Raw genomic sequence first — 24027 nt, forward strand, 5'->3', positions numbered from 1 at the left:
CATACAATAGAGGATATACAACATAAAAACCAAGTTGGATGAATACCTCTTGATGTAGTTTGTAGTTCATTGCCTTAGAAAGCTTTAGCACCTCAAGTGTGATGCCTCTAATGTGTCACAAAGACCAAATGCAAGAGGAGGCTTGAGAGAATAGGCTAGTTAGCTCAAAATCGATTATCACTCTCTTAGAATGAATGGGCAACCGATTTTAGCTCTAGGGGTTTGCTTTTATAGTGTTACAAAGGCTAAGGTTACATCCATGCAAACCCTAATGCACCATGACCCTTCATATTACTTAGGCTCCATGGGTTAAACCTTTTAGCCCATCCTAACCAACCATGGATCATTGGCCCACACTACAAGAATCATTGATTTACTTAATCAGTCATCGTATATTTAATCAGTCTCTTTTTGATCACTAAATTAATTCCAAGTTAATTCTTGATCAATACTATAACGCCTGTGTTTCTGCGCTAAGCATTAAAGATGATGTAATAGTCTAGGTCAACTATTGTAACGTGTTTTGAAGTAATAAGAATGAATTATGGGAATTTATGTGCCTTATATTTAATTATGATGATATAATAAATTAAGGATAAACATAAGCATCTAAAGTAAAATGTTAGATAAAGCCAATATCTATGAAGAAAGTTGTAGTGGTCGAAACAAGGATTTCGGAGATATAAAGAATACCGAAATCCGAGTTATAACAAAGAAGGTATGACCTGTTGAAGTTTCGTGACAGAACCGGCACGACGTTGTGTGACGTAAAAAGTGAGTTTACGATAAAGTGTTTTTTAGCCATAGCGATCTAAACGAAATTCATAGTGTTCGACTGTTCGTTAAACCGAGAGTGTGCATAAAAAGAACGCCCAAATCTTACTTCGTATGAGGACGTTATGATTTTTCTAAGTTTCGGCTTAGCAGTGTGCAGCCCGAAGTTCGAATATGAGATCGAACGATTTTTAGCCCAGACAACCTTAACGAGAATCGCAGATCTTGTTGATAGTATTTCAACGGTAAAAAGACAGACAAAAACGGACGTCGGATGAGGAAATTATGAATTTTTAACGGACTTTTCCTGTCCCGTCTTGTTAAAAATATAACTTTAAAAATAAAGTCAAAAGTAGCCGACGGAGTATAAATGAAAATTGTAGAGCATAATCTCACCTACGTGTGGATATAAAGAACGTCGAAAACGGAGCTCGTAGGCGAAAGATATGGATTTTTGAAGTTCTGGGCACAAATTTGGAGGCTGGTCCGAAGGAGTACACCCAGCATACATAAAGATTACGCCCAGCGTACTTCGCACATATTTGATCCGGAGTCAGCCACGTCGCCTACTCCTCTGCATGGTGCACATGTGTTCGTAGCCTTGACGCGTCCGAGATGATCCCTTCGTACGCCCAGCGTACCGAAGTACGCCCAGCGTAGTGGCTCGCAAGGTTGTACGACCCGCATACCAGGATATTACGCCCAGCATAATGCGAGGCATCAGCCTCCTATAAATAGCAAGCAAGACCTCCGGATTTTTGTTTACAAATCTTATTCTCTTTCACTCTCTATACCACTTTTAGCCTATCCTACACCCCCGAAGCCTCGGGAACACCCCTAGTGTGACAACCCGAAATTTTCAATTGTATAATCTCTACAGTTAAACACTTCATATAATATTCAAAAACATTTCAATACATTTTTGGCCGGATTTAAGTCCGTTTGAGTGTTTTATTTTATTTTTCGTCAAACGATTAAATAAAGGGAAGTGTCGTTATTAGTGATGTGTAGCAAAGCAAAACAATCAACACCTTAGCTAGGTGTTTACGGCCAAACAAGAGGTGTTTGGGCCGTAAACACCATTTTCCCAAGAACTCATGCATATAGCATGAGTTTACACACCTTTTCCTCATTTTCCACTTCCCACCTCAAGAACACCAAGCTTTTTCTCTCAAGTATCATAAGTTCATTTCTTCAAATCCGCCAAAATGTAAGTATTTCCTTCCTAGATTCGTTCATACAACACTTAATCTAGTGTTTATACATCATTTCATCCATGGATTCTTGGTTTTTACTTAGATCTTCAAGTGTTCTTCAAAACACCAAGAACACACACTAGTGTTTTTGGGCTCTAATCACTCTTACAAGCTTCATATAAGTAAGTGTACCCTTCCTATCTAGTTACTTACTTAGTATACTTGTTAATCCTTTGGAAAATCATCAAAATCCCCAAGAACATATGTGTTTACGGTTTCGGGATCTCCCAAAACCGTAAACACCCCCAAATGGTGTTTTGATGCCCCTAACACCTTCAAATGCTTGGATAAAGGGCTAGAAACTTGCATGCATGAGCTAGAAACACCAAAACACGAAAAGGTTGAGGCATATATGAGTTTACGGCCATAAACTCTTGGGCTTACGACTGTAAAACCCAAGTGTTTACGACCGTAAACTCTCAAGGATGGTCCAAGGACCGTAAACTCCTATGAGGGGTCCTTTTGTGCCCTAACCACTTCCTAAGCCTTTGATTCGAACTTAGAACCCTTCCTTGTGAGATATAGGACCTTGAAACACACAAATGCACCATTACCATGAGTTTACGACCATAAACTCATGGGGGAAATGGTCCAACAACCGTAAACACATTTGGGGTTCACATTTGAGGAGTAAACTCCAAGGTGAGGCCATACTCTCCTTAGATGCAACCCTTAGCACTCCTAGCACTTGAAACAAAGTGTTTTCTCATATTAGAGTGTCTTTACTTGCTTAATTTAGTGATTAAATAACTAATTAGATACATTTATATATCACTACATGTTACATAGGATCCGTGTGTGTGTTTAAGTCCTCACTTGACACCTAGCATCCTACGCGGCACTTCTATCCAATCCACTCACTACAGGTGAGTTCATACCCCCTTAATTAACCTTTTAAATGATTTTAAATGCTTTTACGGGGGGGGGGGGGGGGGGATACAAGTTGAATATTTCTAGTTATTGCTTTAATCATATGTGATTAATAACTAGAACAAACTACAAGATTTGCTTCTGCTTTCAAATTAGCATCAAACTTTGGGATTTTCAAGTGTTTCAAACCTTTTATCAAACTCTTTAAATGCCAAAACTGTTTTCAAACTCTTTTAAACTTGCTTTATTTTCAAACCCATATCTATACTAATATATTTATATAAGTAAGACTTGAAGGACTTAGGACTGATAGCTCACCTTATTTCATGTTCCTTGTTTGGTTGTAGACTTAGGGTATTTTGTTATTTGTCCGATTGTCGTTGAATTCTTAGTTATATATCATATATATTTGTGTTGGATATAAAAGTCTTCACTTCAGTTCAGTACCTTGTGTATCAGAGGCATGCAAGCAACATTACTATTTAACTATAATAGGTATAGTTAAGGATTATTACTCATTACTTCTATTACAGTGACGCCTATCAGAGTCAGTACGGTTATGAGTCAATACATGCTAAATACTATACAAAGAGAATACTATATACTATACAAGGGAACACTCTATACATTATACCAGAAAATACATTATACATTATACAAGAGAATACACTATAATTAGGATCTGACATACTACTTCTCGATACGACACTTCACAGTTGTATCACCATGTAACCAGAGTCTCCTGGAAGGAGAGCGGGCATTGTGTGTATAGATATATACGGGACAGACACTCCCACATCCTGACTGCTAGCTACAGTACCAGCCGAAAGGCCAAGAGGTGACAAAATGTCACATCACTACATATGACTCGGAGGGTCATCAGTTATTCGATAGTCAATCAGCATGGTTACATACGAGTTCACATTCAAACCTTTAATTACACATTAAGAATTAAAGGCCAATCAGGCTCCCCGAGGTGTATTGTACATTTAATACTACCTGGAGTCTGTATTTTATTTCATTTAGCCGGCAGTGCCACTGCTGGGGTAAAACACTATTTTTCCCAATTACTTTACATAAATGAAGTTTAAAAACTATATTTTCATACTAATAGTTTCACTGGGAAAACTTTTACATTTTCAAAGGATCAAACACGCAAACAACCGGGTCTTGGTAGAAGACTACTTTTATTGGAAAACATAGGGTTTTCTAGGGAGTATACTATTTTCAAACATTGAAGTCAGTTATTATACTACATTGTTGTAAACATTTTTATACAAGCAATGACACTAAATACTTATGAACTCACCAGCATTAAAATGCTGATACTCGCTTTCAAAATAACTTGTATTCTCAGGTCATCCGTAGACAGGTATAGATGCAGCTTTTGAGAAGATGGAGCACATACGAGACTCCTCTTTTATTTTGATTATACTTTTGGTGTCTTAAAACTGTACAGAACACGCTTGTATTACAATTATTATATTAATGCAATGGATGTTGTTGCTTGTCTTTACTATTATGCATTGTGATGATACTGTACATGACGTCCTCCACCCCAGAACGTATTCCGCCGTTCTCGGTTTTGGGGTGTGACACCTAGCACCCGAAGCAAGCCCGGAGCCCCGATGTCTCCAAGAAAAAGAGTTTGTCGAGTCGAAACTCTACCCGCGTGGAGCCCGGTTTTTGAGAAAACAACCCGGTTTCATCGAAAAAGATATTTATAAGGGATGAAGTGTTGTCCAACCACCGTCTTATCAAGTGAGTGTATAGTCACTTTCATCTTACACATAGATATGAAGTAATTTATATAAAATATGTGCTATGTGTATATATGTTGTTTGTTTATTTGAGATGGATGTTGAATAAATGTTTTGTACAGGTTTTAAACTGTATATGTATTTTATATCTACAAATATGTTGGGTAAAACAAGGGTAGATGAAATAGTTGGTGTGTGATGAAAAATGAGTTGGATGATGAGAAAAAAGGTGATACAGATCATGAGATGAGGTCGAGAGGTTAAAAGTGAGAAAAGCCTTTACCCAAACGTTGGCCCCCTTCATTCAGCAGAGTATGGATGACAACCATGGACTATTCTAGACGGTTTGTGGAACACTAGCAGGCTCGCAACCTGTAGGTGTTGTGAACTATATGTTCATCAGATGTACTCTAAAAACCCATTGATATGCATTGCAGGTGGATTCCCGTGAATAATGTTGTCGATAAATGAGAGCTATGGACTTAGCACATGTTGTATAAACGCTGGCAGCTATGGACTTAGTGTCTGTTGTATAAACCCTAGCAACTATGGACTTAGTGCCTGTTGTATAAACCCTGGCAGCTATGGATTTAGTGCCTGTTGTATAAACCCTGGCGACGATGTACTTCGTGCCTATTTGACATAAATTGCTGAGGAAAATCAGTGTTGTCACCCGGATGGTTACCTTATTTAACATAAATTTCTGAGGAAAAGTAGTGTTGTCACCCCGATGGTTGCCTTATTTGACATAAATTACTGAGGAAAAGCAGTGTTGTCACCCGATGGTTGCCTTATTTGACATAAATTGTTGAGGAAAAGAAGTGTTGTCACCCCGGTGGTTGCTTTATTTGACATAAATTGCTGAGGAACCCCCGAAGCAGTGTTTTCACCCTGATGAAAATCCTTAGGCTAGGTCCATTGTATAGGTGTTTAGGGACATAAAGTGAGGATAATGGGAACGGGTAATCAGGGTTATTGTTGGTTGATGAAAATTAATAAATTTATTTATTGTGGGTTGAAAACCCTATATGCTCACCAGGCTCCCAAGCCTGACTCGTTCAGTTTTCTATATTACAGGTAGTGGAACAAGGGCATAGTTGGACGATGACGAGGGATTTTGGATTATAGGCCAGTAGATATAAATAAATGTTGTAAGGCCTATATTGTACTGTTTATGCTTTTGATCTGTATCGGAACATGACATCCCAAGGTTTTATAATACAATGAAAATACATTTCTTTAAGAAATGCTTTGATAAATTTTTATCATATTTTGTTTTGGGGACAAATTCTGCAACACCTTTTGAAAGATTACTCTGATTTTATTTTAAAAAGCATAAACGAAATCGGTCTTTTCTGGCCGAGAAAATGGGGATGTCACAAATACTAATTAAATATTATGATTTCTCAATTAATATATTATACTTATAATATATTAATAAATCACAAATAACCTTATTCTCAAAAGTCCATCCTATCAAATTGCACTGGTGAAGGCAACCCAAAAGGACCATGCTACTATCGGGTCAACTACATACCAGTTATAGTTATTGTCTTGCAGTTTGTTTCCTGATTTCCGATTTGTCTGACATAGAACATAATTGAACACATCAATTTAGTTCTGACCGGGCCCGACACATAAGTCAAAACAAAATCATCGAGGGGCCCAAGATATTGCTTTTAATCCTCTTAGGATAAAAGGAACATATAAACTTCGACATTATATGCTTGTACTAACTACTCGTTAAATCATGCACAACGATACGTTTTATAACATCAAGTTACTGATGCGTTTTAGTATCATAAATGCACAACAAACTCGTAGTCAACAACTCATATATCTTGGTTTGAAGACTATATGATATTATCGTCTCACAATCACTCGTGATAAATTCCATGAAGTGATTCATGTAAGCGTGGGTTTAATCCAATACTCAAATCTTATTTCAGGAGCACTCATGAATGTTGTAGCATACTTTTGCTATGTCTAACACCTTAGACAGCCTATAAGCCAATTCATGACATTCTAACCTCATAACCTACTTCCAAAGTATGATCGACTGTGGATAGTTTGAATAATCTTATTATTCTGGAAGTCAAAACATGCAAAAGTGAAACAATAGTGAATAATTGACACAAGACAATAACTTTACTTATAAATAAAACTCCTTTTATTCAATCATCAAATGTCAATTACAATTTAGCTATTACAAGTTTTTAAATATTTATCTAATCACTAAAACTAATATTGTTTGTTAGCCCAATGCCCCTTGCATGCTGCAAGTGCCTAACCCTACTCAGTCCCTTCGTAAGGGGATTTGTTGGGTTGTCCTCTGACGATATCCTCTTCACAACGAGGTGTCCTCCTTCTACTTGATGTCTTATGAAGTGGTACTTTCTGTCGATATGCCTGGATCTACCATGATCTTTGGGTTCCTTGGTTAAGGCAACCGCCCCTTCATTATCACAGAAAACCTCCACAGGCTCCTTTATGGATGGTACAGCTCCAAGGTCTCCGATGAAGTTTTTCAACCATATCGCCTCTTTCGATGCTTCGCTCGCTGCTATATACTCTGATTCACACGTTCAATCAGGTACAGTCTCCTGCTTGGAACTCTTCCATGTTATTGCTCCTCCATTTATGGTAAACACCCAGCTCGACTGAGAGCGTAAATTATCTCTGTCGGTCGGAAAACCAGCATCACAATACCCTGTCACTCTCAAGTCATCCTTCCCACCGAGGGTAAGGACCCAATCCTTATTCCGCCACAGGTACTTAAGAATTTTCTTTACTGCAGTCCAGTGAGCTCTACCAGGATTCCCTTGATATCCGCTGACCATGCTCAAAGCAAAGGCCACATCAAGGTGAGTACAAGTCATAGCATACATGATCGAGCCAACTGCGGAAGCATATGGTATTCGACTCATCTCTGCTATCTCAGGCTCTGTACTCGGACTCTAAGTCTTACTCAGTTTGGTATTGCTTGGGATAGGTAAGTTACCTTTCTTGGAGTTCTCCATGCTGAAACGCTTCAACACCTTATCCAAGTATGTACTTTGACTAAGTCTTATTAGTCTTTTACTCCTGTTTCTCAATATCCTTATCCCTAGAATATAAGCGGCTTCTCTAAGGTCCTTCATAGTGAAACACTTCACAAGCAAGGACTTCACTTCCTACAAGGTTGGGATGTCGTTTCCTATGAGTAATATGTCATTTACATACAACACCATAAAGTTTACTATACTCCCACTAGCTTTGACATATACACAGGACTCGTCTTCGCTTCTCGAAAAACCAAACTCTTTGACTTTCTCATCAAAATAAAGATTCCTCTGGCTGACACATGTAAACATCTTCATCCAACTTTCCATTAAGGGAAGCGGTTTCGACATCCATTTGCCATATTTCATAATCATAAAATGCAACTATGGCTAACATAACACTTATAGATTTAATCTTTGCTACTGGTGAGATGGTCTCATCATAGTCAACTCCCTGAGTTTGAGTAAAGCCCTTCGCAACCAGTCGCGCCTTATATGTGTGTACTTTCCCATCCATGTCGGTCTTCTTCTTGAAGATCCATTTGCACCCGACTATCTTGCGACCTAGTACATTGTCAACCAAGTTCCAAACTTGATTGTCATACATGGACTGAATCTCGATGTCCATTGCCTCTTTCCATTTAGCATACTCAGGGCCTGCCATGGCTTCCTTGTAGATGTTAGGTTCATCCAGATTTATCAATGTACTATCGCTGATAAATGTATCACCTTCAGCTGTTATATGAAAACCATATAACACAGGTGGAACACTAACTCTATTGGAATGTCTCAGAGGTATGGACTCGTCAATCGGTTCAACAGGAGTTTCCTCCTCAGGTTGAGCTCTGGTGTTTGAGGTTCCTTCATCACTTAACTCTTGAAGCTCTTCAAGGTTAATTTTCCTTCATCACTTAACTCTTGAAGCTCTTAGCATATGAGTTCTCTCTCTCTCTCAGAAAACCCCTCTCCTTGCAACGAAGAGAACATTGTCACTCGGTTTGTAGAAGAGATATCCAAAGGATTTTTGTGGGTAGCCGATGAAAATACATCGCTCACTACGAGGTTCGAGCTTTTCGTGAGTCTCGCGTCTAACGAAAACTTTGCAACCCCAAACTTTGATGTGATCCAACGACGGAACCTTCCCTGTCCACATCTCGTGAGGTGTTTTGGCAACCTTCGTAGACACTAGATTAAGGATATGGGCGGCAGTCTCTATGGCATACCCCCAGAATGAGATAGGTAACGAAGCTCGACTCATCATGGAACGAACCATGTCCAATAGGGTTCAATTACGCCTCTCAGCCACACCATTCAACTGCGGTGTCCTATGTGGCGTCAACTGTGAAACAATTCCACATTCCATAAGATAGTCGTGAAACTCGATACTAAGATACTCTCCACCTTGATCGGATCGGAGCATCTTTATCTTCCTTCCCAATTGATTCTCCACTTCCTGCTTAAACTCTTTGAACTTTTCAAAGGTTTCTAACTTATGCTTGATTAAGTAGATAGAGCCATATCTGCTGTAATCATCAGTAAAAGTCACATAGAAGCGGTTAGCATCCCTTGTGGCGGATCTGAAGGGTCCACACACATCGGTGTATATGAGATCCAACAAACGTTCACTCCTCTCACATGTACCAGTGATGGGTGACTTGGTCATCTTTCCAAGCAAACAAGATTCGCAAGTGTCATCCGATTTCAAATCGGATGACTCCAAAACTCCATCCTTTTGGAGTTGGGCTATGCGCTTCTTGTTGACATGTCCAAGACGACAATGCCACAAGCACGCCTTGTCCAAAACATTGGACGAATCAATATTCAACACATTATTTCGTAGGTTATCTACAACCATCACAGTTTCATATATACAATTACAAGGTAATGCTTCAAAATAAAATGTACCATCATAATGAGCATTAATACTACCAATTTCATTATTAAAAGAAAAGGTAAATCCTTGTTTATACAAACTATGAAAGGAAATAATATTTCTCGCCATATCCGACGAGTAACAACAATTATTCAAATCTAAATTTAACCCACTACTAAGCAATAAAGAATAAACTCCAATCTTGGTGACAGACGACATTTTCCTATTTCCCATGATTAAGTTTATCTTCCCGTGCTCCACATCCCTACTTCTTTTTAGTCCCTGCAAATCAGAACAAATGTGTAATCCACAACCTGTATCAAGGACCCAAGAATTAGCATGTGATGAGTTATTAGAAAGAATATTATAAATTGTAGTGACATAAGAACATGGTTTGGCATGCGGAATTAAAGATTGCACAATGAACATGGTGATTTGGGTGTTCAAGAGATGTATTGATTGTATATGGTGTTACACAAAAAGGATCTAGATCTAGACTACATAAATAACACACACTTACACACTCACTTTTACATCTCTCAAGCACACCTCTACAAGTGGACTAAACCCACCTTATATAGAGGTGTTTACATGTCTCTCTCTCACTCTCTATCTCTCATGTGTCACAAGGCTAATACTCCACATGCAAGTGGGTTTTACAAAAGTCAAACATTACAAAGTCATTCATGGAAAACTTTGTACTCAAAGGCGATACATGTCGAAACGAACTTCAATCTTCAATTCTTCCATGATTCTTTAATTTGGGCTCTAGGATGTGAGACCATACAAACCGAGCATCAACAAATGATCACGAGCTTCTCAAACTCCAAATTGATCACCAAAAGTTGAGCATAAAGCACACCCCAAAAATCTTCAATAAAACCAAACCCATTTCGAAATGAAATCACTTCCGAATCTCCAATCGCTTCATTTTGTATGCTTCAAAAATTCAAGGTCACTTCGGTCGTCAAATCTGTGTAATATGAAAAATTCAAATTCGAATTTCCATATAAATTTCTCCCCCTTTTTATAATTGAAACTTGATTATAAAACCTTCAAGGAAAGAGAACGTTCTCTATTCGGAATTTTTCGTGTCAAAACTCCCCCTTAACATGTGACATAAACTTTGTGCTTCAATTCGGAAAATCCAAAAAATATTGAATTTTTAGCTTCGTTCACGGATCGCCATTGACAAAATTTCTCAAAAATGGGTAGAAATTGTCAATTTCAAAATTCTGCAGTGAACCGGTGCGCCCAAAACAGCAAAATATGCAAAACTCTCCCCCTTTTCCAAAGCTGGGTAGAAAGCGTCAATTTGCACAAACTGCAGGGGCTTGAAATGCATTTTCTTCAAATTTCAGCAAAAACAGTCCTTTTTCGAATTTGGGTATGAACCGCCAAACATTCGAAGCCTCAATGACTATTTTCAAAAATTCTGCCCTTTGTGTTCCAAACATACGAAGAGTTGTCCCAAACATTCGAAGCTTCAGAAAATTTTCGAATTTGGGTGAAAAGTGTCAAACATTTGAAACTTCAATTAATTCTCTAAGTGCCAAATATTCGAAGGTTTAGGGGTTGTTTTCGAAAATTCTGCTTTTTGATCAAAACATACGAAATGTTGATCATTCATACGCAGCCTTTTTCCATTTGTCAACCATTCGAAACTTGAGGGACTACATTCGAAAATTTTGCTTTTCCATTCCAAACATACGAAATTTTCAACGCTTCGTACGAAAGCATCAAAGCATCTCCTCTTCATACGAAAATTTGGAAAGGTGTTAAACTAACGAAATTTCAGGGGCCATTTACGTAACATTGCTTTATTTTTCCTCAATTCACACGAAATCAGGCAACCCAAACACACAAAACTTTTTCCTTCTCTCTCCCCTTCGTACGAAAATCATCTTCACCCAAAATTTTCTCTCTCCTCTTCGTATGAAACTTCATCTTCCCCAATCAAACAAAAATTCTCAACATACAAAGCATACGAAATTTTTCATACGAAATCGAAGCATAACAAAGCCTCTTAATGAACAGTAACCTCTTAATCATCCAACATTTGAATCATAATTTCGTATCTTCAAAATCCAAACACAGGGACCCTTCGTACATTAACCCCAAATTCTCGTTCTTACAGTTCTTCCCAAACCATCAACAGCAAAGTTTCGTTCAATTTTCTCGACCCAATTCTTCGTTCTTTTCATTCAGCAAAATCGATTTCAGTCAATCCTTGATTGATTATCAAAACCAAAATCCATACGTCGTGTTTTCCAGTCGATTTTGAAGATACGAACTGGAGTGATACCATAAAAGTGATACTATTCACAAATTGACTCAATCGACTCCAAACCATCATTCCAGTCGATTTAGATTTTGACTTCAATCGATTCCGAGAAACATTCGTATCTAACGATCCCAAGAAACTGTTCGTTCCCAAATCATCGACCATAATTGAACAAAAATATTCGAAATCAGACTCATCAAACGATTTCCAATTCTTCGCTTTTCAATTTAACCATTCGATCGTTGCCCTTTAATAACCCGTCGAACTTTCGCTTTTCAGTCAAGATCGACTCCAATCTAAATCGATCCCTGGATTCAAACCAAACACCCAATCGATCCTCAATACTCGACTCCGAATCACAGAAATCGATCAGATTGATGACTTCAAGCATTACACATCGAATCCAAGTCGTTTGACTCCAACTTAGAAGCTAATCGACACCAACAAATTCCAAGCAATTGATTTGGTACCAAAATCAGTCGATATCAAATTACCAACACAAAAATCATTTCGTTTCCAATCATACCTCCGAACATCGACACTACCAAATTCGAAATTAGACTCAAATCAGGCTAGATTTTGATTCTTTCAACTCCAAAACAACTTGTAACTATTGATTTCAGCGTACAATCCACTGATTCACCTCTTGAATTCCATCTTTGACTATTTCACAATTTGACTTTTCAAAGTCAAAGATCACTAAACACGAAATCAAGGAATCCAACACCAAATTTCAGATCAAAAACGTGTTCAAACATCTGTTCTAAACCTCCTTCAAGTGTTCTTGGTCAAGTTCTTTAAAATCAAAGACTCGATTTTACGATTTCTATACTTGAAATGGAATACAATCGATTTTGTAATACAATAAATCTCATATGAAATCGATTTAACAATTCCAGATTATCATCCAACACTAATCGATTAAAAGAAATGAGAAATCAAGAATAAGAACTCAAGAGTAATCGATTAATGGAACTGATAGTACAACTGAATAAAGCATGCGTACAAGTCAATTGATGAACATTGATTTTTAGAGTGAGAACAAATGACGTTGAATCAAAACGAATATAAGCGGACATAGGATAAAACGATTACAAACAGTAGTGGATTACAATTTGGGCTCAAATCATTTATGAACAGTGAAGAATATTGGTTTTGGGCTCAAAATCAATAACAAATGAATTAAAGATGGACTGGGCTTCGAAAGTAAAAACTAATGAACAGTGACAAAGAAACATTAATATTTGATTTTGTTTTTTCTGATTTGATCATAAAAAAATTTATGTTGGATCATCAATGGGATTTAAAACGAAATAGATCCAATGAATCAAGACGATCAAGAATCAATAACGCAAGGCACGATTCAATGAGATTAAGAGAGATCATAGAGAGAGACTCACCAAAAATGCTCAAATTGCGACAAAAGTTGCCACACCGAGAATCGTTCTTCAAAAATCACCTTGATATTGAAGACCCGCTCTGATACCTGTAGTGACATAAGAACATAGTTTGTCATGCGGAATTAAAGACTGCACAATGAACATGGTGATTTGGGTGTTCAAGAGATGTATTGATTGTATATGGTGTTACACAAAAAGGATCTAGATCTAGACTGCATAAATAACACACACCTACACACTCACTTTTACATCACTCAAGCACACCTCTACAAGTGGACTAAACCCACCTTATATAGAGGTGTTTACATGTCTCTCTCTCACCCTCTATCTCTCATGTGTCAGAAGGCTAATACTCCATATGCAAGTGGGTTTTACAAAAGTCAAACATTACAAGGTCATTCATGGAAAACTTTGTACCCCAACATAAATACCTGCGAAGGTGGGCTTTATCTTCCCATCCTTAATGTCCTGCAAGTAGTAGGAGTATGTACAACCGATTTTCCTTTCAAGTTGCTTTCTACAGTTCTTAGAAGGCCTTGAATCTTGCTAAGAGGGACCTCCTCCTGGTTCATATGATAGGTCATACGAAACTGATCATAACAAGAAGGCAACGAATGTAGGATGATGTCAATGGCCAACTCTTCATCGAAGTTCACATTCAACTTTAGCAAGCGGTCCACATATCTCTTGTCACACCCCCAAACCAGACGGCGGAAACGTCTGGGGGCTCGTGTGACTAACAATTGAATAATCATCACGATGAATATACATGAATCATAACACGATCATCACCAACATTACATAATACAACTAGCATTTTTCACATCAAGTACATTGTTAAAATACATAAGTTCCAATTGTTAAAAGTACGATAAGTGCTGTTACATAAAACGAAACCATACACACTTGCAAATCTTCCAGCTTAATGATTACCTGAGAATACAAGTTATTTTGAAGACGGTCAACATATATAATGTTGGTGAGTTCATAAGTATGTTTGAGTAAAAGTCTTTGTATCTTTCATAAAAACCCAGAAAATCCGATATTTTCTGTAAAATGTCTGAAAATGATGTGAAAATCAAGTATAAATGCATGTGTGAATTTCATAATTATAACTTATATGAGTGTACTTTAGATTCGTTGTATTTTGAATAAATGATATGTGTATATGAATAATTTCCCCAGAAAATCCGATTTTTTCTGTTTTATAACATCGTCTAGATTCCTGTATCGTTAAATAAGTCGTTTTGCATTGACACAATTAAAGAGTTTATCTTTAAAAGGTTGAACTTTTGGTATTGAATCTCTATATGAGCCGTTATAACCATGCATGATAATGACTAGGTCGCCCGTCTTGGTATTTTTCCAAATGCCGGTCTTGCTAAGGATTTTGTCGCCCTAGACTGGCCTAGTCTAGCTGTAGCGAACAGCTAAGGCGTGGGGGGTCACCTCGTATAGATCTATACACAAACTCCCGCTTTCCTACCAGGAAACTCTTATTATAACTACAGGCTACGATTGTACACTCAGAGGTGCCAACCGACATGTCTCACTAGATTCTCAACCCCTTTTTGCACTATGTTTAATGTTTACGTATATGTGGTATGTTTTTGTATTCAAAGGTACATATATAAGTATACGACGTTTAATGATTTCGCAAAGGTATAGTTACGGCCTACTAACATGTGAAATTTCCATTCCAAGCCCTATTAGCATGTAATTAGACCACAAAGACCCAATAACATGTAAGAGGGTAATTTAGGCCCAATAGGCATGTAAATGGGCCACATAAGCCCAATAAACATGTAATCCATAACTTAGGCCCAAATTAACATGTAAGTGGGTCGCAAGACCCAATAAACACGTCATGGAAAACATTGGGCTCAATATACACTTAATTGGGCCCTTAGGGTCCAATGGCCAAGTAACGTGAATATTAGGCCCAATAAATAGTTATCGATGTATTCCGTTCGTTTGTTTTAGCTCGAGGTTTAATAGATTGATGATAAAAATCCTCTTTTTGTAAAAACGACGTTTTCGGCCAATAATCCTCCAATTTTTAATTAAATCCCAAAGTTTTCTAAAAATGACACTTTAGTCCATAATTTATAAAAATTTGCAATTTTGTCCCAAATGTCTAAAAATTTACGGTTTTAGCCCAAAAAGTTATATATTCATATTTAGAAACCTGTTTTGCAGAAAAGAGCATTTTCAGCCCCTTGTTTGTAAAAGTTTACACTTCCGGCCCAATTTTGGAAAATTTTACATTTTTGGTCCAACTTGAAAATAAATGTTATTTTCACCTCTAAATTTGGTTTGTTTACATTTATGACTCAAACTTTGGCCAAATAACATTTTTAACCCCAAAACTTCATTTTTTTCGCAAATTGGGCCCAAAACCGTGAGGCCCAAAAGTTTTGGCCCATTAAGCTTAAATTTGCATTTTTGGCCCTTTTTAAAGTATGTTTAGCATAAAAATACCTATTTATACATGTAGGACCTGTTTGGCCCTTATAAAAACATAAATGTCACTTTTTACCCTTATCTTTTGTTTTCTTGACAATTTTGACAGTTAACAAGGTTTTTTTTGAAATATTTTGTATCTTAAACATGTAATCACTTTTGGCTTGATAATGTGATGTATATTATGTCGTAGTTCATAGATATTTGCTAAATAATACTAACAATTTCGATATTTGCTAAGATCTAACACATTATTACAAAATAAACTAAGAATTCACACAAAACATACATATAACACATAGATCTACACATTTTACTTGCATTCTCCCCCAAAAATCATTTGAAAACCGAAAACAAGGGGGTATGAAATCACCTTTGCTTGTTGTTTCGGTTTTTGAAGAAGAAGTGGAAAGGATTTTTGATCTTAGCGCACCTTTGTTGTGGATCTCGAGTTTATGAAGCTTCTAAGGTGTGATCATGGAATAAAACCATGTAAGAAGGAGTTTTTCATATTAAGATGAAAGAAGATACTTGTGTTTGACAATAACTTACCAAATATTTGAATGACTTGATGAAGATCCTTAGAACCCTAGCAAAATTTTGAGATCTTGGAGGAAGGAAGAGGATGATTTTAGAGAAGTTTGGAGAGAATTTTTCAAGTGTGTGTGTGTGTTTTGGCTCTCGGCCGAGAGTAGAAGAAGAAAGGGGAGAGAGGTACTGAGGTGACTAGAATGGATGTATGGGGGTCCTTGCATGGGCCGAGATTTTGGGCCAATAAGAAAAGGTGGAGTAGTTTGGGCCCATTAACTTTAGTTAGGATATTTGGATCCTAAACATAAAAAATTTCGGCCCATTGGGCTCTTGGAAGCATTCACGGCCCAAATAGAATAAAAAGAATGGACTTATGGCTCACTAAGGTTAATTGGATTAGTTATGGCCCTATAAGGCCCATTAGGGTTAGAATGAATCATTCTAGACCCAAATGGTCCAAAATGCTTTAGATTTATGAATTGGGTCCAATTAGGATCCAATTAGGGCTTCTAAGTCCAATAAAGTTGAATTGGGTGCTTATTGGTCCATTAGGCCCAATAAGGAATTTCTAGTCCAATATGGACTCATACCGGGATTCTTAGGGGTTTTAGACTCTTTGTTGAACATAATTGATGAATCTAAATGAGCATTGAGTGAGATTTACTTCGAGTGCATGTTTTACAATAGATGAACAGTTACATAGGAATAGAATTTCCTAGCTAAAATGCTAGTTGTGACATCATCCCCCCGTTAGAGGGAATTTCGTCCCGAAATTCCTTTGAAAACTAGGATTGTGAAGGAAAGAATAGGTGAGGGTACTTCTGCTTCATCTGGTCTTCACGTTCCCAGGTAAATTCTGGTCCGCGTTTTGCACTCCATCGAACCTTCACGATCGGGATGCAACTTTGCTTTTTACGCTTCACCTCCCTATCCATAATCTCGCCTGGTTCTTCGACGAACATGAGGTTCTTGTTTATCTCAATCTCTTCCAATGGGACGACAAGGGTTTCATCTGATAGACACTTTTTCAGATTTGAGACGTGGAACACCGGGTGTATGTTGCTGAGCTCGGCGGGTAGCTGCAGCTTGTAAGCCACTGGACCAATCCGGGCAAGAATCTCGAACGGTCCAATGTACCGCGGGTTCAATTTTCCTCTTTTCCCAAATCGAATCATTCCCTTCCATGGAGAGACCTTTAATAGCACGCGATCCCCGACTTGAAATTCTAGTGGCTTTCGCCGCTTGTCAGCATAGCTCTTTTGTCGGTCTCACGATGCCTGAAGTCGAGCTTTGATTTGGACTATCTTCTCGGTTGTTTCACGAATGATTTCGGTTCCTGTAAGAGCACTGGCCGGCGATTGCCCTTTTTCTAGTTGAGTGTCACCCACCTCGGCCCAATATAGGGGCGATCTACATTTACGACCATAGAGAGCCTGGAAGGGAGCAACCTTGATGCTCGTATGGTAACTGTTGTTATAAGAGAATTCGATCAAAGGCAAGTGGGCATCCCATGATTTTCCGAAGTCAATCACGCAAGCTCGGAGCATAATCTCGAGTGTCTGGATGGTACGCTCACCCTGACCATCCGTCTATGGGTGGTAGGCGGTGCTCATATCTAGCTGTGTTCCCATTGCCTTCTGAAGAGATTGCCAGAATCTTGAAGTAAATCTGCTATCTCGATCCGAGATAATAGATACTGGCACTCCATGGAGTCTCACAACCTCCTTGAGGTAGATTCGTGTCAGCTTTTCCATCTTGTAAGATTCTTTTATTGGTAGGAAATGAGCGGATTTTGTTAATCTATCGACGATTACCCAGATAGCATCCAATCTGTCTTCCGTCTTTGGCAATTTGGTCACGAAGTCCATAGTAATCCTTTCCCATTTCCACTCGGGTATCACTGGTTGTTGCAGTAGTCCCGAGGGCTTTTGGTATTCTACTTTCACCTTGGCGCAAGTAAGGCACTTGCCCACGAAAGTGGCTATCTCTGCCTTCATATTAGGCCACCAATATTGCTGCTTGATATCCAAATACATTTTGTCTGACCCCGGATGAATAGAATATCGCGTCCTGTAGGCTTCATGCATGACTACCTCTCTAAATCCCCCAATTTTGGGGACCCATATTCTATTCATGAAGTAGTAGTTTCCGTCGTCTTTGACTTCGAGTTCCTTCTCCATTCCTCGTAGCGATTCACTAGAAACATTCTCTGGCTTCAATGCGTCCAATTGGGCTTCCTTGATCTGTGAGGCTAGATGAGACTGGATGGTGATTGACAAGGTCTTCACACGACGACTTGAATACTCCTTTCGGCTCAGGGCATCGGCTACTACGTTAGCCTTGCCTGGGTGGTATTTGATTTCACACTCATAATCATTTAACGGTTTAACCCATATATGTTGCCTCATGTTTAGTTCCTTTTGATTTAGAATGTGCTGGAGGCTCTTCTGTTCTGTAAAGATGGTGCACTTGGTACCATAGAGGTAGTGCCTCCAAATTTTTAGGGCAAAGACCACCGCCCCCAGTTCAAGATCATGTGTGGTGTAATTTACTTCATGCGTTTTCAGTTGTATGGATGCATAAGCAATTACCTTCCCACGTTGCATAAGGACACAACCTAAACCCTTATTCGAAGCATCACAGTAAACTATGAAGTCTTCGGTACCCTCCGGTAAGGATAGCACTGGAGAACTACAGAGGGCTTGCTTCAAGGATTGGAAGGAAATTTCTTGCTTCTCGGTCCAGTTAAATGGTACGCCTTTCTGAGTCAATGTGGTGAGGGGCTTGGCTATCTTGGAGAAGTTCTGAATGAATCTTCAGTAGTAGCCTGTGAGACCCAGGAATTGGCAAATTTCCGTTGGCGTTGCCGGAATTGCCCAGCTTTCGATTGCTTTGATCTTGGAGGGGTCCACGTGTATTCCTTCTTGACTGACTACATGGCCCAGAAAGTTTACGCTGCGGAGCCAGAATTCACACTTGGAAAGTTTTGCATACAACTTTTCGGTCCACAGGGTTTCTAAAATCTGTCGGAGATGTTGGCTATGATCTTCTTCACTTCGAGAGTACACGAGAATATCATCAATGAAAATGATTACGAATTTATCAAGGAATGGGCGGCAGACTCGATTCATGAGGTCCATAAATGCAGCGGGGGCATTCGTCAGACCGAAGGGCATCACGAAAAATTCGTAGTGACCGTAACGAGTTCGGAAAGCAGCTTAGGAATATCCTCATCTCGGACTTTGAGTTGATGATAACCGGATCTCAGATCTATCTTTGAAAAGTAACTAGCTCCTTGAAGCTGGTCAAATAGATCATCGATTCGTGGAAGTGGATACCGGTTTTTGATGGTGAGCTTATTTAATTCCCTATAGTCGATGTTGCACATCCTGAAGGATCCGTCTTTCTTTTTAACGAAAAGAACCGGAGCTCCCCACGGCGAGAAGTTGGGTCTGATAAATCCTTTATTCAGGAGTTCGCTCAGTTGGCTTGATAATTCTTGCATTTCTGCAGGAGCCAACCTATGGGGTGATTTGGTGATTGGAGTGGCTCCAGGCACTAGGTCGATTTAGAATTCGATTTGTCGTTCTGGGGGTATTCCCGAAAGATCTTCTGGGAACACATCCAGGAAATCACACACCACTGGGATGTGGTGAATGCTCGCTTCCTCTTTGGTTTTATTCACCACGTGAGCAAGGAATGCGTAGTTCTTCTTTTGTAGACACCTTTGCGCCTTGATACTCGAGATAAGGCGAAGGTTTGCGTCGGGTTTATCTCCGTAGATTATTAGGGTTTCATGGTTAGGAAGATGAAGGCGAACGACCTTCTCGTGACACATAATATCGGCATGAGGGGGGCTTAATCAATCCATGCGGATGATCACATCAAAACTCCTAATATTTACAGGCATTAAGTTTATTTGGAAGGTGTGATTGTTTAGAGTTAGTGTACACCCCACATAGATATCCTTAGTTAATTCAGTCTTCCTATTAGCCATTTCCACCGTGAAGGCTTCATTAAGCTTTTGGGGTTGTTGTTTTAGTAAGTATTTGAACTTATTACTCACAAAACTTCGCTCTGCTCCACTATCAAATAAGATGCATGCATATGAGTCATTAAGTAAGAACATACCAGTGACAATGGCTGGGTCATGCACTACTTCACCCTGACCCACTGTCAGTACTCTCCCTGCTGATCCTGTTCCTTGATTGTTCGCGTTGGGGCAGTTTCGCATGATATGCCCAGTTTTCCCACATACGTAACAGGTATAGCAAGCTCCAGTATTGGTGTTGTTGTTGTTGTTGTTTGTCATCTGGTTCTGTTGAAGTTGAGTCCTACAATACTTTGCTGTATGGCCTTTCCGATTGTACCTTGTGCAACTCATCTCTCTGCACTCCCCGTGATGGTGGAAGTTGCATTTGTTACACTTGGGGAGATTTCCCGAGTACTGCTTGGAAGCATTTGGCGTGGATGAGGCTGGAGCATGTGGTGTAGCAGTAGCTTGTGTTGCAGCATGGACAGACACTGTTTGTTGCTTCTTAGACGATTCCGAGTTTTGCTTTCCTCTTCGCTTGTTGTTTTTCCCCTTCTTGTTCTCTTCTTCCTTCTTAACCTCCGCTACCACTATCTTGGCACCCTTCTAATTGCCATGATCGTACAGTTTCTTGGCCAGTCTCTTGGCACTATCAAACGTCTTAGGGTTTGCCGCAATGACATTCCCTTGGATAGGTTCAGTCAGTCCCCAGATAAACCTTTCAATCTTTTTCTCTTTTGAGGTGATCATTCCGGGACACAGAAGAGATAGCTCACTAAACCTAGATATGTATGCGTCGATATTGGAGTTTTCGACCATGAGGTTCCACAACTCTTGTTCCATCTTCTGAATCTCACCTCTAGGAAAGTATTCTGCTAGCATCGTCTCCTTCAGCTCTTCCCAGGGCATCGCGTTCGCCACCGGGAGTGTCATGGCCTCAATGTGGCCATTCCACCAGGAGAGAGCTTGGTCAACGAACGTGGAGGCTGCGAACTTGACCTTACACTCATCCGGACACCCGCAGATTTGAAAAACAGACTCTACTTTCTCAATCCATCTCTTCAGGGCTATGGCGCCTCCTGTCCCATTAAAGGTCCGAGGTTTGGCGTTGGTGAAATCCTTGTAGGTGCATGGTCGTGCGGCTCCGTGGTTTGTCCCTGTTGCCTGCTCCATCTCCAAATGTCGATACCCTAGGGAGGTGTACGGCCACTCGGGCCCATTCGGTGAGCCGACACCCTCACTGGGTATGGTGGGTTGATGACTTCGGACTCTGTGTCTGAATCATCATCGTTGTCGTCACCAGATTCTTCTTCACTATCGTCTGCCACGGGTTCCACAGGTCCCTCTTCAGGCTCCTCTTCAGGTTCCTCTTCAGGTTCTTCATTGGATTCCTCTAGCCATCCGTTATTTCCCTGATTGGGAAAGTAGGGATCTCCAGGGTAGTGGAAACCAGCCATACTGACTACACGAGAGTGCATATATAAGTCATATTTTAATTACTCTCATAGTATTTTTAATTATTTATGTTTGGGTTCCCTAGAGTTATTGGAGAGTGGGGTAGGCTTGTGGATTCATTTCCCGCTGTGATTACTCCCGAACACATGTTGGTCATATTCTGAATAAATATAGTTGATCAGGCTATATTTATCCCTAATATGACTACATAACTGCCCAGGTTTAATCATAGTGTTCAATTTCCTCCAGAAGCTTTTATTGAATATTGTTAGGTTATTATCCAAATAAGCGCACATAAGTGTGGAATTTTTATTTTGTTCAGAGTTATTTAGTCCCATTGTGTTTATAGTTGCATATCATGTATGGTTAGATATGCTAGTTCACTATAAACATTGCTCTGATACCATGGTTGCAGAAATCGGGATTAATCGGCGATTAATCGTGGATTAATCGTTTGGCGTTCTCCAACCGTCGAGGATTAGGGTATTAATCGGAAATTTAGGATTAATCGGGTTTGGCGGGATTAATCGGTCTTGGCGAGATTAATCGGTCAACAAAAGTCAACAAAAGTCAACAAAAGTCAACAAAAGTCAACAAAAGTCAAAAAATAAAAAAAAAATTAAAAAAAAATTAAAACAATTAAAAAAATTTTAAATGCTTTTTCAAAAAATAAACTTTTTTTTACTCCAAAATTTTCTAATATTCAAAATTTCAAATATTATACCAAAATTTTCATATTTTCGTATTTTAAAATTTTCAAATTACAAAATTTCTTATTTTTTAATTTTGAAGTACTTGTTTTTATTAAGATATATTAACATTTGAATAATTTTAATATTCTATTAATAATCTATGGTCCCCGATTAATCCACGATTAATCCCCGTCATGACCGATTAATCACTTAACACTAGTCGACTGTCGAGCTACCGTCGAACGATTTTTACAACCTTGTCTGATACCAACCTGTCACACCCCCGAACCAGACGGCGGAAACATCTGGGGGCTCGTGTGACTAACAATTGAATAATCATCACAATGAATATACATGAATCATAACACGATCATCACCAACATTACATAATACAACTAGAATTTTTCACATCAAGTACATTGTTAAAATACATAAGTTCCAATTGTTAAAAGTACGATAAGTGCTGTTACATAAAACGAAACCATACACACTTGCAAATCTTCCAGCTTAACGATTACCTGAGAATACAAGTTATTTTGAAGACGGTCAACATATATAATGTTGGTGAGTTCATAAGTATGTTTGAGTAAAAGTCTTTGTATCTTTCATAAAAACCCAGAAAATCCGATATTTTCTGTAAAATGTCTGAAAATGATGTGAAAATCAAGTATAAATGCATGTGTGAATTTCATAGTTATAACTTATATGAGTGTACTTTAGATTCGTTGTATTTTGAATAAATGATATGTGTATATGAATAATTTCCCCAGAAAATCGGATTTTTTCTGTTTTATAACATCGTCTAGATTCTTGTATCGTTAAATAAGTCGTTTTGCATTGACACAATTAAAGAGTTTATCTTTAAAAGGTTGAACTTTTGGTATTGAATCTCTATATGAGCCGTTATAACCATGCATGATAATGACTAGGTCGCCCGTTTTGGTATTTTTCCAAATGCCGGTCTTGCTAAGGATTTTGTCGCCCTAGACTGGCCTAGTCTAGCTGTAGCGAACAGCTAAGGCGTAGGGGGTCACCCCGTATAGATCTATACACAAACTCCCGCTTTCCTAACAGGAAACTCTGATTATAACTACAGGCTACGATTGTACACTCAGAGGTGCCAACCGACATGTCTCACTAGATTCTCAACCCCTTTTTGCACTATGTTTAATGTTTACGTATATATGGTAAGTTTTTGTATTCAAAGGTACATATACAAGTATACGACGTTTAATGATTTCGCAAAGGTATAGTTACGGCCTACTAACATGTGAAATTTCCATTCCAAGCCCTTTTAGCATGTAATTAGACCACAAAGGCCCAATAACATGTAAGAGGGTAATTTAGGCCCAATAGGCATGTAAATGGGCCACATAAGCCCGATAAACATGTAATCCATAACTTAGGCCCAAATTAACATGTAAGTGGGTCGCAAGACCCAATAAACACGTCATGGAAAACATTGGGCTCAATATACACTTAATTGGGCCCTTAGGGTCCAATGGCCAAGTAACGTGAATATTAGGCCCAATAAATAGTTATTGATGTATTCCGTTCGTTTGTTTTAGCTCGAGGTTTAATAGATTGATGATAAA

The sequence above is a fragment of the Lactuca virosa genome, chromosome 6 (genome assembly GCF_052849685.1).
Source record: "Lactuca virosa cultivar CGN04683 chromosome 6, Lactuca_virosa_CGN04683_v6, whole genome shotgun sequence".
Classification (NCBI taxonomy): domain Eukaryota; kingdom Viridiplantae; phylum Streptophyta; class Magnoliopsida; order Asterales; family Asteraceae; genus Lactuca; species Lactuca virosa.